Here is a 14,574-nt window from a genome sequence, read left to right as displayed (position 1 = left end):
ATCCCCAAACCATGAAACTGCAAACAAGTAACTTTGTAAAATAAACTAATTAATACTCCTTATTTTATTGTGATTTCAATGACAATGAAGTATTTTTTTTCTTTTCAAGCAGCTGAACTTCAAGTCCTTGGAGAATTGACTCTGGAGAGGATCTAATGAGACCTGTGCTATACATCAGTGTTATGATTTAATTGAGCAGTTACTGGGAGATGTACAAGAATAGGTATAGGTTTTGTTTCTGGATTAATGTACAATTTGTGTACTGTTACTGACAGAAATATGGGGAATTTTTCATGGTGATGAGGCATTGAAACCATTTAACTAGTCATTGAAAGGTGAAATGGAAAGATCTATTTAACCCTCAAAAATTTTTCTTAATAGGGAAAAATGAAATAAACAGACATTTTCCCATCAATAGTGTATTTGGAATTGTTCACTCAATATAGACTTTAAAGGGCCCTGAGGAAAATAAGATCGCTTGTGATGATCTCTATTTTACATCAAGCCTGACCAAGTCCTAAATTATTTTTCCATAAGACTTACAGATTATTACTGGTCTCTTCATTAATATAGTTCTTTCAGATGATGACACAGAAACAGTAAAACCTGCAACTCCACATCTGTGTGAGACCTGTGATAGCGGGTTGTTTTCATTCACTTCAGTTTTCTGTTTTACCCATAGTATACCAGGTATTATGAAAAATAAAACTGAAAAAGTAATACAACAGCAGTGTTCTACTTTTTGTTCTGTTTAAAGCTCTTGCTTGCTTTTCATTGAGTTGCAGATAAGGAAAAGAAAGGAAAAAGACATTGCTCATGTTAAGGTTTTACAATTACTATCAATGATACTGTATTCTTGCTTAGGTTCAAATTAATGTGAAGGAAAATGTAAATTTCTATGGAGCTGGGAAACTAATAGGGAATTATCTGAGAATTCCACTAAAATAAAACATAAATATGCATGGAGTGAGAAGTTTTACATTGCTGATATGGGTCATGCCATGGTAAGCATTCATCACAGCTTTATATTTCCAAGACTACAAACGGCTTTTAAAAATGTGAGATAAAATAGGATTTTGGCTTCCTGGCTTTTCATTTTTATTTTGTTTCTGTTTGAATGATTTATAGTTGTTGTGCTAGTCTACCCACAAAACCAACTTTACTGAATCATACACGTAACTGTAAGAGTTTACAGAATCAGGCTTACATTAGAAAAATGTTTTTATTTCCAATTACTTGATGTGATGAAGTCATTCATTCAGCCCATGCATAAGTGAGTTGACCAAATTCATCTCAAGTATAAGTGGGCATAAATCAAGATAAGTCATTGAAATTGCACCAACTTTTACTAGTGCTGAATTTCTCTCACTCTACCAAGGAATGGTAAAGGTCGACTCAGTGTAAGTAGTATACCAGCATTGATCCAGATAAGATAAATAACACATCATTACAACTAAGAATATGTCCTGGTTTCAGATAGGGTAGAGTTCATTTCTCTCAGTACCTGTTACAGTTTTGGATTTGGAGTTATAATGGTGTTGATAACACAATGATGTTTTGGGGATTTTTTGAGTTGTGTTTTTCCTTAGTCAAGGACTGTTTCTTTCCTTATCTCATGCTTTGCCAATAAAGAGGTATGCAAAAGAAACTGGTTGGGAGCACAGCTGGGACAGGTGATTCAAACTGACCGAAGACAGAACATAGAGACATAGAACATCATGCCCAGTATATAAACTGGGGGAGAGTTACCCAGAAAAGGGGCCATTCTGGGTTCACGAAGAGGGAATCTGGAATCTGTCAGTGCATGGTGAACAATTGCATTGTGCCTCAATGTATTTTTTTTTTCCTTTTCTATTATTATTATTATTATTATTCACTATTATTATTATTTACTATTATTATTGTATTTTACTGCATTCTCAATTATTAAACTGTTCTTATCTCAACATCCAAGTTTTACTTTTATTCTCCTCCCCATTCCATGGGGGCAGGGGGGAGAGACAGGAGGGGTTAGCAAGAAGCTGTGTGGTGTTTCATCTCCAGCTGGGCTTAAAATCACAACAGAATACTTGCAAAATTATAGGTTAATATCGGAAAACTCATAAGAAAACACATGTTTACCCATAACCATTAGTTTTAGAGGCACTGTTCAATCTTAAGATCACAAAAAAAAAGGCATACCTTTACAATTTGTTTTTCTATGCTCAAAGACTAGGATTTGCAAAAATAAGCACCCATCAATTACATGTCTTATGGTTTTTTCCTAAGGGTATTTAATTTTTTCACTCTATATTCTCCCCTGTGATATACACTGAAAGTGAAAGTGTGTCTGTGCATTCATTATGAAGTATGGGAAAATTTGTCTCAGTATTCAGAGAATTGGGGCCACAGTGGTGGAATTTCTTTTAGAAATGTATCTGGTTTAGAAGAGTATCTGGATGTAAAATTATAGAAATAGGTTAATGAACTATTGGCCTTGAATATGGAATTGGGCTAGCTACAGGAAATCAAATCTGATTTAAATGACATCAAAGTAAACTCACCATGATCACACATATTTTCCCTTAAGTTAGGGAAGGGATACTACTCAACTTACAAAAAAAAGAGATAATTTTTATCCCTATATATTCAAATTTCAAACCAAGAGAGACTTCTTCTGTGCTTTATGATAGGAACAGGTAGTGCAACAGAAACAATCTGAAGGTTCTAGACAGGGAGAGAAATCATCTGTGCATGTTAATGTAAGAAGCATATATCAGTTCACTCTACGGTTTTTCCAGATGCATTAATTTCCCAGATGACATTGTTAGATGTTTTCTATTACTTGAGGGAAGCCAGTAGCTAAAAGATATATTTACAGGATTTGCATTGAAGAAATTTTCTTGCTAATATTGTAAAGTAATTACTTCCTGTTTAAGCAAGTCTTGAGGCAGAAAGCTCTAGATTTGATGATATGTATAAAGATAACTATTGGTTAGCATGAAATATGCATTCATTCTATTAATGCAAAGTGGTAAGTAAAAGAGAAGTCTATCATAGTAGAGGCAAGGGGAATATTGTATAATGTACATGTCTACAGAGACAAAGTAATTGTATTGCATGCATTGAAAGCAAGCCTTCCCTCCCAATTAGAGAACTTTTCCATTATAGCATGCTGCTTACAAGACTAGAAGGGCATACATTTTATTTAGTACCTAGCAAAAACATATACTTGAACTCCAAAAATACTGGACTGGCAAAAAGTTGTTGGCATGGGATTATATGCACAGCAGTGATCATCAGTGGCATCCAGGAAGAGGTTGCCACCCCTGCTGTTAGCAACATGCCATCCTTTTTCTACAAGTGCAGTGACAGAGAGGAAGGGAAAGAGGAACATATGTTAAATCAGCCACAGACAGCTCAAAGATACATGGAGTGAATGATACAATACAGACACAGCGCAGTGAGACTGATTTCTTCCCCAGTGGGAAAAGAGGGCCAAGTTGTGGAAATGGTCACCTGAAAGGTACAACACACAACTGTGAGAGGCCCATGGGTGTCATGATCTGGTTCTTAAAGTTCTTAGAAATGCCTCTGCCTGAATTAAGGTGCAAACAAGACCATATGCCAGTGACAATAGTATGGGTTTTATTTGATAGTAAATATGAGAGAGAGAGAAAGAAAGAAATAGAAAATAAGTGGGGGGGGGGGGACAGAAAGAGAGTGACTGGGACAGAATAAGGAAAATATCACCACTCCATGGATCCCAGCGATGTTCCATTGATCCTCTCCAGCTGGTCTTCTTGGTGGTGAAGGTCCCCCTGAAAAGCATAGAGTCCCATGGGTTAATATATGCTCAGGCTGATTAGGAAAACCAAGGCACCTCCATTGTGGGGGAAATTTGCTGTTGTCTCTTACAACAGACTCAGCGTTTGTTGCATCACATGCAGTCCTGTGGTGCAAGGCTTCAGGAATAACTCTGGGGAGGCACTTCAGGGGGCCTTTGATGGATTAAAGCACTCCCTCAACTATCTCCCAAGTGAATGTCCTGTGGATGTGGCCTGTGGGGTTGGGGGTTCCATAGACAGTTTGTGTAAGGGGGGATGAGCAGAGGTTACAACACGCTGAAACTTCCTCCCCCCACCTTGGTTGGGGGGAAATCTGGGCAAACCTGCTCCCAGCAAATGGGTCTGTGGGCTATGGCCTCCCCCACCCTGAAGCAAGCCAGAGATTATTGCCATCATGGCTCTTGGGTTTGGCTTTCATTCTTTTCTTTGTTTACTTGTTTGTTTCAGGTAATTGAAGAATGGGTTTTCCCTTTATCTAATCTCAGTAGTTTGACTTATAGTCCAAAGTTCCAGTCAAGCATCTTCAGGGAGGCTTCTTTGGTTGCAGCTTCTTTATACAGTTTTTGTTATAATGCACAAAACTTGATATCAATGTTTGAGGCATGAACTATTTCAGTCTCTGACAATGGGAAATCTCACAAATTCTCCTGCACAAGGTGCCTGGTCCATTGGAATAATCTGGCCATGTAGACTCACAGCTGTGCCAGATGGCATGCTACAACGCCCAAGAGATATGCTCCTACTACAGCTTGCATTCACAGACCTTTCTGTCTATACTGTTTTCTCACTAGGAGTTTCAGGAGTAGAGAGGTGCAGCCAAGGAGGTGGAAGTGAAGGATATTGCCGTGATATTTCAAAATGAAGTGACTGATGAAGTTGCCAACCTTTTTGTCTTTAATATGTGTTCAAGAGTAAAATAGAGTGTCTTAGTGTTCCCTGAGTCCTCAAAAAAATAGAATACAATCACTTGCATCACAGCAATATTTAGTGGCATTGACTCACATCTGTTATGATTATCCTTGCACTGGAGACGTGTGCGTAACAGCCACTTACAACTCAGATGTCTGGTGGTGCTGATTTCCATGATCCTTGTATGAATGTTGAAATAGGATAAATTTCATGGTTTAGCATAGCTTGAGTTTCAGTTAAGGAGGGCTCCATCAGCCACAGAAGTGATTCTTTTGCAAAGAGGTGCTTACAGCTTCCTCTAGACCTGACAGAACCAATCAGCTGGCTAGTTTGAATATTGGCAACTTTTTAAAGCCACTTAAGAAGCTTCACACGCCTCTGTGATCCACATTTAAGAATGAGCAAAGCCCAGGAAAACTCTCTTGCTTACGACTTTTGGACAGATAACTTGGGAGCCTGTGTGGCTTGACTAAGATCTCAGCCGCTTCTGCTCGCTGGACACCCAGTGCAGCCCCCTCAGTGCAGGCTGGGCTGGCCAGGAGACAGCCACCCCGGAGCCTTGCAGCTCTGTTCCACCTGCAGCCCTGCTCCATGCAGACAGGCCCGTGGCTCGGCCAGGCCGGCCCTCACCCAGTGCGGCCAAAATTCATCTGAGGCTGCTGCCCAGCAAAGATCATGTGACTAACAGCGAGAGGCGAATTCCAGCTGCAAGGCCCAGGTGAGATTAACTCTCTTAGTGCTGTAAGATTCCTCCAGAACAGATGAAGCCTGCAGACATCAATCCTCTCCCAAGTCAAAGGAAAGGGAAAGATGAAGTCACGTGAAGTAAACACCATAGAGACACCAAAGTCAGTGAAGAAGGAAGAGATGAAACCCCAAGAGAGGAGAAAGAGGAGATGCTTCAAGCCTAGAAGCTGAAATTCTATTGTAAAGCTATGGTGGTGATGGACTATGATACATCAGAGTACCTGTTGTAATTTCATGAAAGCATGGGGGGGTGGAGCATTCAAACTCCCAATTGTGAGCAAAAGTATCTGTGCTGAAATAAGCAAATGTTGAAGTAGCTGTGATCTGGTGAGAAGCTTGAACACAGAGAGATGAAAGTGATGAAGACCCTTACTCCCAGGGAAGAAGACCTCTGTTCCTAGAGATGAAGATGATCCAGAAGTAGGTGAAGAGAACCTTTGCTTCTGAACAGCTCATCCTTAAAATGGTACCCCAGTAGCTCAAGACTGGACCCTCGAAAACAGTTATGGGGAAAGCTGTAAGTCAAGGGAAGGGACTTTCACATGCGAGCAGAGAACCATCCTGGGCAGCTGTCTCGCTGTGACATTGAAGCCATGAGAGAACAGTTTCTTGTGGAGATGTCTCCATAGCACGAGCAAGAGAGACTCCTCTCCCTAAGTGAACTGAAAAAGAGATTATTATAGAGGTGGTAAACTGACTGAAAATCTGAAGGGTTGTCTTTTTACATTGTCAGTGGGAGAAGGGAGAAAGGTGGGGGGAAGAGAAGTGTTCTGAAGGTTTAGTCTTTTTTTTTTTCTTTTAGTTCTGTTAATAAACTTTTTTATATTATTTTAAGTTTTTTGCCTGCTTTGCTTTCTCCTAATTCTTATCTCACAGAAGGAAAGTAAGTAAGTAATGGATATTTTGAACCCAAACCACTACAATAAGGAGTTACAAGGGTTGCTAATCACTAAAATATTAAAAATTGCTATTTCTTTTACTTTAATTCATAGATCAATCCATTCTTCAGTTCCAAGGAACCAGAACAAATAACATATATCAAAGAACAGTTGCAGGTGTTTATGTTGATCAGGTATTTATATTACTTTTGAGCTGGCTACGTTATATTTATATTGAGAGAAACCTATTCTCTCTTTTTGTTCTTCCTAATCACCTATTTTATTTTAATCTATTAATGTAAACTTCAAACAAGCATTAGTAAGTTCATCTCCTCTACAACCAACCATCATCACAAGTCCTCATCTCAACTACACACCTCTAACTTTTACTGATATGGCATGTATGAAATACAAGTTTACTCTCCTAAGTTTTTAGTACTTCCTAGTATTCTTTTTAGGATTTGGTGGCAAAATAACACAGTCAGTATTTTATAATCAAGTAAATCCTCCAAGAACAAGCTGGGAGACAGGCTTGTTAACAATTGTTGGTCTTCTTTGGAAAGAACTGGAATGACTCAGTGCATCCTCTTCTGTAAGCCATCCCTAGCTGGGTAGAGTAGAAAGGTTTGCTATGGAGAAATAGGATTTAGACTGCAGACTTAGAGGCACTAAGAAAGCAATCTTAGAGGCAGAGAAAACTGAGAGCAGATTTGAACAGAAATTTGTTGGGGCTTTGTGGATTTTTTTTCCTGGTAATATCTGAGCACAGGAAGAGAATAAGAATAGATTCTTACTACCACAGGAGCTGTATTTTCAAAGCATGTTAGGGAAATTATCTTCCATGACAGGTATATTATGTAAGTATTATATTTTTTTATATATTAGTTTATCAGTGTAAAATAAAGATAGATTTGGGAAAGAGAAAAGCAAGCAGAAGATTCCCTGCATTAAGAACCTCTTTGCTGCCCCTTGAACCAACACGTGCAAGGCAAACAGATGCTATTCTATCCTGTAAAAGACTGCAGTCTAAGTCTTCTATTCAAAAGATGGTAGTGTAGTTGCACTACAAAGTTGGCCCAGACTGAGTACAGTACTCCAGTAGAGGTCTTGTTTGAAGTATGTTTATCAAAGATGCACCTCCTGTCCTGTGGTTCCTATATGCTCATTTATATAACCCACTCTGGTGCTTTCTTTTTTCACAGGACTGTTGACTCAGCTTCCATTAGAAGCCTGGCTGTTTTCTGTAAAATCACATTGCAGACAACTCTTCCCAGTTATGAGTCTGGTAGTCAATTATTGCTGCCCACTTTTTGCAGTTGTACGTGTTACTGTTAAATATCTTGTACTTCTGCTCCAAAAAGAATATTTTAGTCTTAAAACTCTAAGCTTGTTTTTTTTTTTGGTTTTTTTTTGGTTTTTTGACAGTATGAACTAGATTAGCTCAGAAGCTTATGTAATGAACTTGTTCAGCCGGACCATTAGCAAAATTTCTAGATTGTATGGATTCTGGATGAATCTTCATGGGACTAGGCAATGGAGATATGTAAAGATTTTTATCAAAATTCAAGCAGAATTGTTTTGCAGACAAGTACATGATACAAACTTGTGCCTGCAGGTCTGGAGTAAAGATTGGGGGTATCTTTTGAGTAGGATTACTGAATTGTATATTTTGTATATTTTTAAAATATTTTTTAACAGAGTACCTTAACTGATATTAGCTCAATCTGTGAATTACTTTATCCTTTTATGCATGTATCTTCTAGTTGAAAAAGTATGGGAGGGGGAATTGGTAAACACATGGTGTAAGTATATAAAAATGAAACAATGAACAATGTGTACAAATGGGGAAAAAAACCCAAAACCCACCAGTAGGACATGGAGTTCAGTTCCATACAGAGGAAACATGAAAATTCCATGTAGTATAAGAGCCATCTATCTTGTTTCATTATTCTCTGTTGAATTTCAAACTTATTAAAGTAATATGCATCATTATATTAGTTTGACATTACATACACTTTCCTGACTTTATTTATTCAGATAACCTTCAAGTGTCTGCCATGAAGAAGACCATGCAATTTTAATATTCAAGTAAAAATATGTAGTCAAATTTCTACTTCCTAGAACCTTATGTACACAAACTCACGTAAAGAAAGCAGTTGATCAGTTGTATCACACTGTTAGTATTGGAGGGACTAGGACAAACCGTGGAAGTACAAAAGTTAGCAACAAAAACTACCTCTTAAAAAATCTGAGTCAAGAAAAGTTTCTATGAATAGCAGATAAATATTCAAGTATACTGCTTGCCTTGTCAGTAAGCATAACAGTTTACATGGGAATATTCTTCCCATTTACAAGAGGAGCATAATAATAGTAATAATAATAATAATACCCACAACTTGTATTATTCAACACATCATAAAGGACAGAGAAGAGAACTGCATTCCACATCTTACAGTCATGCACTCTTTCCCCAAGATCAAAGTAATTGTTTTTGAGAATGTGGATCACATTTAATATGCCCTTCGAACTCCACCAAAATATTACAGTGAAGGTAATATCTTGTTCTGATACTCTAAAAAAGGCATTGCAACCAGTTATTACACCACAAAATATTCTTGTGATATCATTAACCCTCTTGCACAAATTTGGAAATTTGTCAGATATATAAAGTTTTTGACTGAGTTCAACTTGAAAATAACTCACAGACCTCTAAATATCATCCTTACCTCCTCTCAGTCTTCAGATCACTGACCCTAAAATTAAACTGTTTATTTCCACTTAAAAAGTTCTAGAAATAAATTTACTTTACCCTTGATTTATACACTGATAAATGGGAGAGTTAATTGGAATGTTACTGGTTGCAATATCCTGTCTTTAATTGTTAAATGGAGTATTCCTTTAAAACATTTTTCAAAAGTGGAAAAGTGACTTGGATTAATCAGGTCAAATTCTGCTTTCTCTGATACTTGATCAAAGCAGAGTAACTCCATTCACATCTATTTTAGTCAGATTTCTGGAGATAACAAAAAGGAATTAAGCTCATTTTATATAATTTTGATATCTGTATGTTCTGCACATGTGGGTAGCTATTTAGTTCTGCTCACAGTGGGAGTAAAATATTTACAATAGTGATTGTAGAAAGATTATAGTATGTTTCAATGTGTGATTAAGATCACTCCTTTATTAATTCTGAAAGGCCTAGCTAGAGACAAGAACGAAATTCCACCCATCCCAAAAGAAATATACAGAAATGAAAAATCTGTGTCTGACCAAAGTTTAAAATAAGTTTTTTTCCATTGAAAAAAATTATTTTTTTATTGTGGTAACAAGACCTTGAATCAAAATAGTACTTATCAGGTAAGAAATGTACTTTTCCTCTTTTTTAATAAGTAAATAAATAAACATAAGTCACTATGTGTTGAAGCTAGCAGTGCTTAATTTCTTTCCCAGTGCTGAGTGACGAGTTTCATTTTCATCATAGAATCAAAGGTGACTTGTTTCTTTTTTCCTCTTGACAGGAAAAGAATTGTTTGCATTATGACTATCAGTTGGGTGCTGACAAGTGAAAGAAATTGCAAACTTTCAGTAACTCACTAAAACAAAACCAGAATTGACCTTGAAAGATGAAGATACAAAAATAGAAACTTGAATATACCTTTTTACTTTACTATTAAAACTACATTGTCTTCTTCCAGACACCTGTATGAAATCTGACTAAATAAAGGCTGTAAAAATACTTAAGAGCATAAACATGTCTTAGGAAACCATTTCTGTGTCACATGAATGATGATCTAAAGCCTTTTCCTTTGGAACTTAAAATTTATCTTTTAATGTGGGTAGAGTTGAAGTCATTCTGAGATCGCTCAATCCTACAAAAATAATTATGTCGACTCTTCCTCATTAGGCACAATAAGTTATACAAGAGTTTTTGAGTACTTCTTGTGAAGAATCGTGTCATTGGATTCCTATATGGCAGGAATTCTTAATGGAAATTTGAGAGATAAAGGATTACAAATCCAGTACTGTCAAAGAAATAGACAGAATATCACTTACGGGATTACTTATGCAATGACTTTCAAGCTGCAGAAATTATTCTGGTTAAAAAAAATTGATAAATAAATGCAGTCTTAAGAGCAGAGGAATTTTTTATTTTTCTAGTTCCAGACCTAGTAAAAAGGATGGTCTTTTTTCAGATACACTAGGTTTCATAGAGAACTAAGCTGAAGCGCTTGTCTCAGAGCCGTCACATTTTTCAGTGATAACCAATAGGCTTGGGCTCTTCATTGTTGTCCGTCTCATTGAAAAGACCAAGTAAGATGTTCCCAAAGCAAATCAAATACTTCATTGGTAGGTGATTAAACTGACCTGACTACAACAACGAACAATTTACCCAATAACTAAATAAAATACTAAGACATGGACTTCTTGCCACTATTTCTAATTGTTTCAATATATACTTGAAGGAGAAAACACAAAATTTTATGTATCTGGTTTTCAAGAAGATAATGAAGCTACAGATTACATGTGTTGTCTGATTTTAATTTAGCATAATCATAGTAGCATGTCATATGACCCTTAATGAAATGAGGTAATGTAAACTGATTTACAGTCAATACATTTCAATTACATTGCCTTTATAAAATGTGGTGTTCTCTGAGTATGTTCCATTCTTGTGCTTCTTTTCCAACACTAAAATATCATCTTTTATTAATTTAAGTATTATTATTGTCAGGTTTCTACCTGCAAAAGGTTTGGATGAATCTCGCGTAAGTTCCTTTACTTCAGACACTGTAGTTTGGTAATTTAGAAGAGTTTTTAATGTTAAATGGTATGCTTTGAAAAAAACCTCCAAAAGTTTCAGTGACCTCCAAGAAGCAGCTGTCCATTAATTTAAGACACACTCAACCTCTTTTGTCAAAGATCAAGGTTCCAGGAATATCGACAGCTTCCTGCCCTTTCCTCTTCCTTTCTGCATATCTCCTACAACAGCTGTCTAGGCATGCTAGTTCCCAGAACCACCAACCCCTTCTCTCTCTGCCAAAGCTGTCTTGCCAAGGTAATGAGGGATACAATGGTCTTCATCTTCATTAGATATAATTTGTCCAAAGGAATTTCCAGGGCAGTCTGGATACTGACAATGAGATTGATGTCTACAAAATAAGTCTTGATTCTTAGAGAACTAAGACATGCAAATACTGCTTTATGGATGTAAGACCATATTTATAAAACTGGATTTTATCCAGACAATCCAGAGCATGAGGAGGGAGACCCAATTTGTCTGCAGGAATCTGCACAGACATGGTCACAGAATGCAGAGGTGAAAACACCGCCATTATCACTGAGCCCTATGATACCCTTCAGTCATCATGGATAGACAAAAACCACCATAGGATAACAAAGCCTCCTAAAATACATTTCTATTGAATCTTCCAAGCTAATGGGAAAAAGATTTGGAAAACATTTTGCATCCCTTCTTTATTTAAATCATTGAAGGAATGTTTTGCCTTTCTGTAGGCAATAAATGTATTTTTTTACACTTACATCTATTTCTAGAACTTTGTTGGGTTGATTTATGTTCAAGGTAAAATATTTTATTAAGTAATTTGCAGCATGAACAAGTTACCATTTTAGAATATTTGCTAAACTATCATTTTGTAAGCAAAATTGAATTCTTATATTTTCTAGGCTATTCTATTTATTTGGAGATGTGTGAATGTACTAGTTTGAAAACAAACTAGTGGGAGACACCAAGTCAGAATAACAATTTAATAGGGAAATAAAAGGAGGGGGAAAGAAAAAACAATAAAAGCGGATAACACTGGGTTAAACTGACAGAGTTAGGATACAACCTGGCACCCTGTTAGTCAGGGTGGTGGTAGCAGTCTGGTAGAATGGTGGCTGCAGTCCTCCTGAAGCAATGATCATGGAGAAAGAGGGTCTGCTCTTCCTCAGAAGATCCAGTGGTGGCTATGTAGCTCCTGTTCTCTGGAAATCCAGTGAAAAGGGTGTCTCTGGTGTTCAGACTCTCAGATTATATCCACGATGGAATGCGTGGTTCCTCCCTCTGGGTGGAGCATCTCACAATGGGGTAATTAGTCATGAGGCCAAGTGTTGATTAGGCTCATTAACAGAAGATGGTCCGGAGGGAGTTATCTCTGAGTCAGGCGGCAGGACAATGATGGGCCATTAACAGAAAGATAGTCTGGGGGGAGGAGGCAAGGAAACACTGCCCCACCTGATTTCAACAGCTCATGAGGATGGTAATAGAATACACTGCAACCCGGGACAGAGAAACAGTAACATTTAACATATGGGAATATGCTGAAAGCACAGGAAGCTTACTAAAGGGAAAAGAAGAAGCAAAGGGATACAAAACAATTGACCCAGTTAGTGCACCAGATCAGGTCCAATGCTACTAACTACATCTCATAACAGTTTCATCTGTGCACTCTTTAATACTGCTGAGACAGAAATAAAGGAAGGGAGAGAAATTATTTTCTCCAGTATAATACTGATTTTATTGGAGTTTGTGATAAGAATCAGTTCTATAGGAAACAAAGAATCGCTTCCAAATAGATATGTATTTCACATCTTAGTAACAAAAAGAAACATGTTATTTAAAACATGATGTGAGAAGGAAGTGATTGCCATATTTTGCCACATAATGCAAATTATGTTTCCATGAAACTTGGAGTTACACTGAATTATTCTTCCTGTGCAAAACAGGTTTCATTTTGTTTTTCTTCATATCAGTTACATACCCTAGAAAGCATAGGACTGGATCCTAAGTTTGTAGAAACTGTTCCAGCAAACATCTGTATTACCTTGTGACATTGCTAACTAACAGACATAGATGCATGAAACCATATATATCAGATTAAAAACACCAAAGTGTCTCTCATTACCTACAGAAATCTGTCACTCAAAGGATTTCTTTGCTACAACTTTTTTTCTACATAGTATGAAAGCAAGAAACTTATGACTTGTTATTCATATTATACTGGGTGTTCATATACAGGTGTTGATAGCAGGGATGCTGGAGACATCTGTAAAAGGTGGCCAAGGCTGTTGTGTGCTGGACTTAGCTGGGTCCAAAGGACCCATCACAGGACACAGCTGAGCCCATCAGCCAAGCTGGTGGTGCCTCTGTGAAAACATTTTTATGAAAGGTCAAAATGGTACATAGTCAGTGAGGAATGAGGGAAAACATGTGAGATATGCACATCCACGCACACTGTGGCCAGAGAAGAAGCAAGGTATTCCAGACACCAGATCAAGGGTTCCCTTGCAGTTTGTGGAGGACACTACAGTGGAGCACATCACATGAAGGACCCCATGATGAAATTGGTGGATATGCCTTGAAGTAGCTGCAGCCCATGGAAGACCCATGTTGGAGCACAGAAAAAAATGAATGAGAACAGAAAGCAACAGTTAAGGACTGACAAGAGTCCCGTATTTCCCATATCCTCTGTGACACTTGATGAGGGAGATAGAAGAATCAGGAGTGAAGTACTTGACCTGGAAAAAAGCAGGGATAGGGAAATGTTTTGTCTTTGTCAGTATTCAACTCTATTTTAACTGACAATAAATTGAATAAATTTTCTCCAAATTCAGTCTATTTTGCTCATGATAGTAAGGGGTAAGCACCTCCTTGCCTTTATCTCAACCCAGGAGTTTTTCCATCTCATTATTTCCCCCTATCCTGTGGAAGAGGAGACGTGAGAGAGCAGTTGGATGGGCATATTGCAGCCAGCTAAGATGAACCCACCACACCTACAGGAGATTCTGTTGCATCTTTCAGGTCCTTGCTATTTCTTTCCTTCTGAGGCTTTTATCCAAATTTAGTCCTTCTAGTGGTTTCCAGTATTCTGCTGAAACCTTCTGCAGATTCTCAGCACTATTCACCTCATCAGCTACAAGTTTGAAGGGTGAAACTGTCACTTTCTTATGTTTCACACCACCACTTTCATCAGGCTTTTAAACACCATTCAGGAAACCATTCAAAGAAGCTAAGTGTCCTGGGGTGACTGTATGATACTGTATTCCCTATCATCTGCCCTATGCCAGACATGAATCCTCTGCCTTTCTGTGCCTTTAAACTGGGTCTGGAGAAAGGAGGGAAAAGAGCCAAACAAATTCTTTGGCGCAGTTTGTGTTTCAAGGACTCACAGACTCGCCCACGCTCTCACTGCTGCAACAGAGCAAAAGGGAGA

Source organism: Coloeus monedula (genome assembly GCF_965178545.1).
Source record: "Coloeus monedula genome assembly, chromosome: 4".
NCBI classification, from domain to species: Eukaryota; Metazoa; Chordata; class Aves; order Passeriformes; family Corvidae; genus Coloeus; species Coloeus monedula.
This window is presented reverse-complemented; position numbering follows the sequence as displayed.